Here is a 9,632-nt window from a genome sequence, read left to right on the forward strand (position 1 = left end):
AACCATCAATCAGCAACTCCATACCAGCAATCTTGGCTCAGCCTCAAACCCATTTTGATTAGCAAGGTTACATTGAAGGTGGCAAAAAAGGGAGGGGCCGTGCGGTTGTGTTAGAAGTGCTGGTCTAACGAGTAGACAGGATGGGCTTTAGCTTGTTTTGTAATTAACTATGGTTTCTCACTTTCAATGATGCGAGTGTCCCTTCATGTATTGTTGAACAATAGGAAGGTGAGACAAAGGGTGTGAGTTAAGTGGAATGCTATGTTTTGGCTGTCTTGGTAGTTGCTCCAGGAGGCCTAAGTACAGGCACTCCACATAGGTAATGGGCCCTGGACAATCATTGCACAGGGCAGGTTCATACTGTAGAATAACACTGTCATCCTTGCAATTTGGCTGTGCAATCTCTCTCTCAAACACTGCCAATGTAGCCCTAAGCCATGTTTTGGGTGGCATCATGTAGACACTGTTTTACTTGAGGCCTTGTCAGGACTGTGTTCTGTGTGGGGATACCTATCCATATGCCATCCATTTGTGTGATGTCCATTTCCCACTTACCTTATGTCATCTGGTTACACTTCTGCCTCAGTGGCCCACAGGAGGATTTAAAGTGGTGTTGGCTGCTGTCTACATAGGTCTCAGTGTCACCAGCAACAACCTAATGCTGGCATGTTGTACTTCCTGCAGGCATCATTACGGTCATTGATTTTGCTTCCCTTGACATATATATCAACAAAACAAGTTCCATGAGGCGATGAAGAGACCCAAGAGTGAGATCTCTGCTATTATGCACCTTGAGCCAAGGAGTCATGTACTCACCCAAGTAATGGGACAATAGGTCTATTATATTTGGAGGGGGGGAATAGAGATCCGGGATATTTGTTTGGAGGGTGACTAGGATCCACATCCCTCGAGACACAATGGGCCTCCTAAGCTAGTATTGGTATGGACTATGCCATCATAGATGACGTCTGATAAATTGCCACCATCCTTGTATCATGCAATGGTTATGTGATGCTGTGGAGTCAACCAGGGCTTTTGGGTGGCTTAATGGCCACTCCCTTATCCACCTCCCCTACTCCTTTCTAAACTTCCATCTCCTTCACTTCCTGGTCTCTCCTCCCCAACTGGCTCTGGATTCTTCCATCTCTCCTCTTTCTTGGTGCTCTCTCTCCTCTCCTTTTCCCACCCCTCTATGCTCGCATGCACCTTTACCTCCTGTCCGTTCTCTCTCTGCTCCTTCTCGACCTCTTCCGTGTTATCAGTCCTCTCCTACTTCTCTATGCTCTCTCTCCTCCCACCCTGCTCTTTCTCTCTCTTCTACCTCACCTGTACATTGCACTGCCACGCGCTGGTTCTAAGTGATCCGACCGCGGCTGATTTTGCAGCAGCCGGAATGTTCACATGAGAAAGGTGCGAACCACCAAAAGTTTGCACCTTTCGCACCTTTGCACCTTTCTCATGCAAACACACGTACAAGGTGCAGCCCCTGTTTTTTTTTTTGTGCAGGGTGTGCTGCGGTGGTGTCCCCCGCAACACCCTGCTCACTATACCACACAGTTTTATTTTACTTACCTGCAATGCTACCATTAAAGGTTCGAACTTTTGGTGTTCAAACCTTTGGTGGTAGCATTTTTAGAACTTTTGGTCCTTGCGAACATTTATAGTCGGTCAAAAAAGTACAATTCCCCACGCGCTAACCTGCACCTCTACGTTTCCCCTTAGTTTTGCTACATTTTTATCGCAATGTGGGAATAGAGCCAGTTCTTGTAATTGCCTAGCTGTGTTGGCCAGCTGAGTTTGTCCTTTGATTGGGTTCTGCTTATGTGAACCCCTGATTACCCAGGTGGCAGACATTGGCCACTACCCGTATTAGCTTTAAAGATACAACATGGAGGTGTGCCTGGTGTCCAAGGAAAATGCGCCTCCTGGGCATAGTAGAATAGCCACTGATGGACCTAGGGTAGGAGTGATATCCTGTGTCCTGTGGAGGGGCCAGAGGGACGCTGTCTGGCACCGACTCCTAACACTGAGGAACAGATTGCTTCCAGAAGACACCTAGTGACCACGGACCTCCGTCGGACTGAAAGGGTGAGAGGGGGGGGCCTTTGGGGGCACACTTAAAGTTAGATTGCTATGTTTAAAAATGCAAATAAAAGGTAATGTCTAAAAAGATACAACAGGTGCAGGATTCTGAGTGGAGTCAGTGGTTCGCTCTATGATTTGTCTCTCAATGAACCGGCTTACCTTATTGTATTGATTGACTTAGGAACACCAGCACCAGCGGATCCATGAGTGCTTTGCTCCTCTTCCCAACTCTCTGTATTTTCCCGATAGGGTGTTTGTTTTCCAGCACGCCAAATAGTTTCTCTTTGAACATGAATTGCCATACACATGAGGCTAGGGATGGGCTGGGCAGCCCAGTGGATCCACCATATAGTTCCTGAGACATGCATCGCAGTGCGGGTGGCATTAACCAGCCCACAAGGGCCACACCAGTCCCATCATCTTCCCTCAAGCATATCACTTTGTCCATATCTCACGACCATCTGTGGGAATACCCCTTGGACTTTCGAATGGGTGCCGACTTAGAACATCAACATTTGGCTGTAGTTATTCTTGATTTTGTGTAATAGACAAAAGTGTAGGGTTGAAGAGCCAAAAACCACAGCATAATATCGGGATTGAGGTTGCAGAGATTCTTTTATCTGTGACGTGCAGGACCATGAGAGTATCTCAATACCTCAACCATCTACTCTATAGCCAGACATTCCAATTCAATTGCTGCATAATTTCCCTCCAAGGCAAATAAGTTCTAAATGACATATAAAAGGTGTGAGAACTGCTCATAGCCCGACCTGGGAAGCATCATTTTGGAGAATAAATAGCTGGAAGAAATCCAGCATAATGAGGAGGGTTGAAAGGTATTGTGGCCGTTTTAGTTCCACAAAATCCTCCTATTTTGGCCTGCCCATTAGAGTTCATTGGGTTGCAAAGCTTTCAGTTAATCAAGCAGTCAATGATACTTGAGAACCTCAGGTAATATCTGACTATACCCAGGGATGCCAATACTTCCTTTTTTTGGTTGTCAGTGGACCTTCCTGCACTGATTGAATATTTCCTTTTTGTGGCTGGACAGGGCCTTATTCTAAACTTGAAGCCTAAATCCTTAGATGTAGAATGGGCCAGATGACAAATCGCTCATAACCTTCCTTTTGCAGTGTTGGGTCACCAGGAGCAGATGCTTTATGCGCTCAATCGAGCTGTTACTATGGGTTACACTGTGATCCAAGTAGCTCGGGGGTAGGCCTGGTGAGGTCTTAGCACTTGATCTGTTAGACGTTTTTAAGTGGCCAGAGCCCCATGGAACCCAAAAGGTTGCACTGTGAATTAGAATCGTTTTTTGAAGTTAACAAGGCAGTTTTTTCCGTGTCTTCTGGGTTTCGAGAGTGTACTTAATTGCCATTCCATTAAATATTATTTTGAGAAATATGTGAACGGTATTCATCTTTCATTCATTTTGTTGATACAACTGGGTAGGCATAAAAACGCAAAATCTGATTGACATTCCCAAATCTATGCAGAAGCACCAGCGCTCTCCCCAGCTCGCTGCAAGAATGACTGAAGAGGCCCTGTGACTTCGGGAGGGCTGGATATCTTGGAACTCCAACATCTTCTGGATCTCTTCCTTGGCGACCTGTTGTGGGCAGTAGGTTCTCACATGTACTGACTTTCGAGGAGTGTGAATGTCCTGGTTTTGGCATTGGTAGACTGTATGTCTTCCAGTATCACCGTCTGAAGAGGTTGTTGGTTTGGCTTGTTTTGAAGGTCACAGCTCGCTATGGCGATGGTAATCCAGTCATCTGCATCCATCCTTCTACTCCTTCAGCTAGAATTTATGGCAGTCTGTTTACTAGACCCTGTACTTTAGGTCGCTGATCACCTGTGTGACCAACTAGCGCCCATGCCATTAAGCAAGCAATTTGCTTTAAGACTTCAAGAGTAGGATCAGAATGATCAAAAGAAAAAGCTCAAACTAAAAAAAGAGCAGTTGTCCTAAGCAGAGATCCAAATGCATGTGGCAAATATAGATGAGTGTACAAAATTAAGGTCTTGTTGCGGGAAGAATCTCATTCTTCCCCCAAAAGGACGTTAATTTTGTACATGTATTTGCATCATATACCCGAATCATCATTATAATGAGCATGTTGTTTTTTCTGAACATGAATGAAAACAAAAATAAATCAAAATCAAAAATAAGAAAGTCATCATTCCTGCAACAGGACCTTAATTTTGCACACTAATTTGCATTTGTGCACATGCACTTACATCTCTGCTTACGACAGGTGCTCACTTTGTATTTTGAGCTTTTTTTTAAATATTATATCTCAAACGTAACCTGCATCACCCTTCATTGCTTATCTGTTTTCCTATATCTGATTTAACCCTCCAACCCCTCTAACGGCGTTAAAAGACATAATGACTTTGCAGCATTACCTTCACGCAATGGCGGCCACGTGCCATTTTTCATTGTATTTATATACGTTTTAAAGCATGGGCAGAGAACCCCCTGCAGTCAGACCTGCTGGTGGCATCATCCGGTAAGGTAATATTTTGCACCCGCAGGACTATCTCATTTTTTCCTTTCATATTTTGGCGATGTTTTTTCCAAATGCAGTTCCACTGTGCAGAGTTCCACGCTGCACCAGCGCCTGGAGGTGAACTACACTAGTTCTCAGGGAGAGATGGTGCAGGTACGGCCATCAGAATTGTTCTGGTTTTATGTTTTAAACTCGCTTTCTGGAATAATGGAGTATTCTACTAGCTAATGTTGTATTCTTTGCTGGTTCTCTTTTCTCGCTCTCTTTCTCACACTCTTGTGAATACAGCCCTGAGGATAGACATCCGTCCGAAATGCATTGGCTACATTGATGTTATGAGCATCTGTTTTTCCTCGCTTTTGAATTGTATTTGCCTTAAATAAATGAATCATCATTTTAATTAACATGTTGCTTTTTCTCGTTTTTTCTAAACTTCTTTGACTACACTAATTATTGCTTTAACAGTACATTCACATTATTAAAAAGGGGTCTTCTGGGACTAAATAAGTAAGCACACAGCACCTGGAGAGGTTCTCTGGGTAAAATCTTCTAGGACTAAAGAAGTAAGCACACAGCACAGCACACAGAGAGGTTCTCTGGGTAAAATCTTCTAGGACTAAAGAAGTAAGCACACAGCACAGCACACAGAGAGGTTCTCTGGGTAAAATCTTCTAGGACTAAAGAAGTGAGAACACAGCACATGGTGAGGTTCTCTGAATAAAATCTTCTAGGACTAAAGAAGTAAGCACACAGCACATGGAGAGGTTCTCTGGGTAAAATCTTCTAGGACTAAAGAAGTAAGCACACAGCACAGCACACAGAGAGGTTCTCTGGGTAAAATCTTCTAGGACTAAAGAAGTGAGAACACAGCACATGGTGAGGTTCTCTGAATAAAATCTTCTAGGACTAAAGAAGTAAGCACACAGCACATGGAGAGGCTCTCTGGGTAAAATCTTCTAGGACTAAAGAAGTAAGCACACAGCACAGCACACGGAGAGGTTCTCTGGATAAAATCTTCTAGGACTAAAGAAGTAAGCACACAGCACATGGAGAGGTTCTCTGGGTAAAATCTTCTAGGACTAAAGAAGTAAGCACACAGCACAGCACCCGGAAAGGTTCTCTGGGTAAAATCTTCTAGGACTAAAGAAGTAAGCACACAGCACCTGGAGAGGTTCTCTGGATAAAATCTTCTTGGACTAAAAAAGTAAGCACACAGCACCTGGAGAGGTTCTCTGGATAAAATCTTCTTGGACTACAGAAGTAAGAAAAAAGCACAGCACACAGAGAGGTTCTCTGGGTAAAATATTCTAGGGCTAAAGAAGTAAGAACACAGCACAGCACAGCGAGAGGTTCTCTGGCTAAAATCTTCTAGGACTAAAGTAGTAAGCACACAGCACAGCACCTAGAGAGGTTCTCTGGGTAAAATCTTCTAGGATTAAAGAAGTAAGCATACAGCACCTGGAGAGGTTCTCTGGGTAAAATCTTCTAGGACTAAAGAAGTAAGCATACAGCACCTGGAGAGGTTCTCTGGGTAAAATCTTCTAGGACTAAACAAGTAAGCATACAGCACCTGGAGAGGTTCTCTGGGTAAAATCTTCGAGGACTAAAGAAGTAAGCACACAGCACACAGAGAGGTTCTCTGGGTAAAATCTTCTAGGACTAAAGAAGTAAGAACACAGCACATAGTGAGGTTCTCTGAATAAAATCTTCTAGGACTAAAGAAGTAAGCACACAGCACATGGAGAGGTTCTCTGGGTAAAATCTTCTAGGACTAAAGAAGTAAGCACACAGCACAGCACACAGAGAGGTTCTCTGGACAAAATCTTCTAGGACTAAAGAAGTAAGCACACAGCACATGGAGAGGTTCTCTGGGTAAAATCCTCTAGGACAAAAGAAGTAAGCACGCAGCACACAGAGAGGTTCTCTGGGTAAAATCTTCTAGGACTAAAGAAGTAAGAACACAGCACATGGTGAGGTTCTCTGAATAAAATCTTCTAGGACTAAAGAAGTAAGCACACAGCACATGGAGAGGTTCTCTGGGTAAAATCTTCTAGGACTAAAGAAGTAAGCACACAGCACAGCACACGGAGAGGTTCTCTGGATAAAATCTTCTAGGACTAAAGATGAAAGCACACAGCACATGGAGAGGTTCTCTGGGTAAAATCTTCTAGGACTAAAGAAGTAAGCACACAGCACAGCACACGGAAAGGTTCTCTGGGTCAAATCTTCTAGGACTAAAGTCTCTGGGTCAAATCTTCTAGGACTAAAGAAGTAAGCACACAGCACCTGGAGAGGTTCTCTGGATAAAATCTTCTTGGACTAAAAAAGTAAGCACACAGCACCTGGAGAGGTTCTCTGGATAAAATCTTCTAGGATTAAAGAAGTAAGCACACAGCACAGCACACAGAGAGGTTCTCTGGGTAAAATCTTCTAGGACTAAAGAAGTAAGAACACAGCACAACACATGGAGAGGTTCCCTGGCTAAAATCTTCTAGGACTAAAGAAGTAAGCACACAGCACCTGGAGAGGTTCTCTGGGTAAAATCTTCTAGGACTAAAGACGTAAGCCCACAGCACAGCACACAGAGAGGTTCTCTGGGTAAAATCTTCTAGGACTAAATAAGTAAGCACACAGCACCTGGAGAGGTCCTCTTGGTGAAATTGTGCTGTTTTGTTGTCCTTGTACCAGGGATATTTTCTCTGCATTGCTCCATACCCTGCACTTGACCTGAATCATATTTATTGTATGAACATTTTGGTGTTTAAGAGAGGTGGTGCCCACCTTAACACTTTTGTCATTTAGCTATGTTACACCCGCAACAAGATCCCCCAGGCAAATTCAAACCCTCCTTTGTATTCAGTAAAGTCATATAATAATTTGCTTTGTGACAGAAAAGTAGTGGAAGATCGTCTACCATTCGAGGTTGCTACTATATTCTCATAGTCTTCCTTGGCAAAAAACAGCATGAACATGTGTTTTGCAGTGGCAGGGCTGGCCTATCCTGTGAGGCAAGCGTCATGAGTTTCTTTGGGCACAGCCAGCATAACAATGTGTCGCTAAATGCTCAACTGTGAGTTACCAGACATTTATTGAAGTATTCAATGTGCACCCATACAAAACCAATTGTAAATTCTATGTTTTTTACCCACATTTACTGAAATGTGTGTTCTTAAACACCATTTCAACCCATTATTTAACAAGCATTGACAAAGCCAATCGTTTTGAGTTTTGCAGATGTTCATTTCATTTTACAATTGTACTCATGAATGTGTGCCAGCCTCATCAAGAATGGCCCATCCCAAAGTACATGGCACATGCAAGCTGATGCGCTGGTTATCGTACGACTATTATTGCGTGAGCGGTCGGCTACTGCTGGCCGATTAAATACGTCTAATATGTTATATGTGGCCCAACACCTGCTGCTTAAACAACCTTCTAAGGGGATCCATAAAATGCTTTTGAGCTCTGTAACATCCAGCATTGAAACATCAGTAATGTTAAAAAAACACCTCCAAGCTGTGGTTTTGCAGGGCTGTAAATAATGTCAAATAAAACAATCCATTCACTACTGGCAAAATAAGCGGGACCATGCCACTCAGAAAAAGAATATTGACATGTGCATGTACTACTTGAAAACCATTGTTTGGATTGAAATGAGAAAATTGTCCTGTGGCAAAACCCAGCACCAATTTACCAGCCATGCCAATGTACAGAGGACATCAACTTTCAATTAAATATGCTAGTTATAATTGATGTGTAGAGGATGTGATAGCGTGAAGGTCATATGACCATTTGCGGCTGGGACATATCTGAGCAGCATTCATGTCTTACCATTTAATTTCGGGGCAACTGGCAAAGCTTTTCTAACATATAATAGCACAGCTTAAGTTCCATGCATACCTCAAACCCTCCAACCAAGTGAGGACTCCAGCTCCCAAATCTAGAAATACTTTGTGCGCATCCGTATGCAAAATCTGTGGCTGGTTGTTTTTAACATAACAGAGTGGAATTCACTTTGATTACATCGGATTGTATGCATTTAGTGTTCAGCCGCTTACCCACAACCCATGAAGCCTTTAAAGGAGAAGTTCGCTTAAGAATTGTAGTGCCCCAATGGATAGGGTATGTATTTTTGAGCATATATTAATCCATCCCATTTTCCCTCCAAAGCATTTTATATTCTCTTTTCTGATATTTAGATACGCACGGGAAGAAAACAGCCATCTTGTGATAATCCATTGATCAATCACCCGAAGTTCACGTGCCCTGGCGGCAGTACATCATAACACATGCCCCTCAAGCTGTCGCCATGTCAAGCCGATATACTACGCCCTTTGCCATGACGTTGGTGCACAGCGTAGACAAACGTCCGCTGTCAGCAACTACACCATCACGTTACCCAGCGCAAAACGTGGAAGATACACACACACACACACTTAATGTTTACTCGCTTAAAAAAAAATAAGATCATAAATTACACTTTTCAATAATTACTCATAGTCAGGAATTTAGAAAGTTGTTACATTTCTCATTGCAACAGAAACATTCAACTATCTCGAACAGAGCGATTACAACTTTTTTTGCATGTAATCAGCGGATTAACTTAGGTCGACGGTCGCATTTCAGTTTTCCTTCTTCAATGTTTTAATCCGAGTACTTGAATTGTGCAAAGAAATGTTCTGTGGACTGAAATAGAAATCAATAAAGTTCCATGTCCATTGTCTCTCGAAGCACGTGGCGTTCGGTTTGGCGAGAAAATGATTTGTTGCACATCCAAAATAAAGCATTGCTCTCTGCATGTGTTCATTGATGAAATGCGGGCATGTCTGTCCTGATGTCGGGCACAGCAAATGGGCAAACAGCGACTTCACGAATCAATCTTAACAGAAAATGAGTTCCATGGCTAGGGTGACCAGATTTTCTAAAAAAAAAACCCGGACGGGCTATGGAAATAGAAGTAGGACTAAAGAAAATACACATTCGACTTTAGTCCTACTTCTGTTTTGTTGGCCCGTTGCGGGGGTCATGGAGGGG

At 43.1% G+C, this 9,632-nt stretch overlaps 1 long non-coding RNA gene across 2 annotated transcripts in view; it reads right to left on the reverse strand.

The window, feature by feature from the left end:
- LOC138510931 (uncharacterized) overlaps positions 1-8,932 on the reverse strand; it is a 169,308-nt gene extending 160,376 nt beyond the window's left edge. For both annotated transcript variants that reach the window (XR_011280476.1, XR_011280475.1), the window contains exon 1: positions 8,806-8,932. This is a non-coding gene — a long non-coding RNA (uncharacterized lncRNA). The remainder of the gene's footprint in view (positions 1-8,805) is intronic.
- Positions 8,933-9,632: the final 700 nt, after the last annotated feature.

This window comes from Ambystoma mexicanum, chromosome 6p, assembly GCF_040938575.1.
Source record: "Ambystoma mexicanum isolate Mex_15411 chromosome 6p, UKY_AmexF1_1, whole genome shotgun sequence".
In the NCBI taxonomy this organism is placed as follows: Eukaryota; Metazoa; Chordata; class Amphibia; order Caudata; family Ambystomatidae; genus Ambystoma; species Ambystoma mexicanum.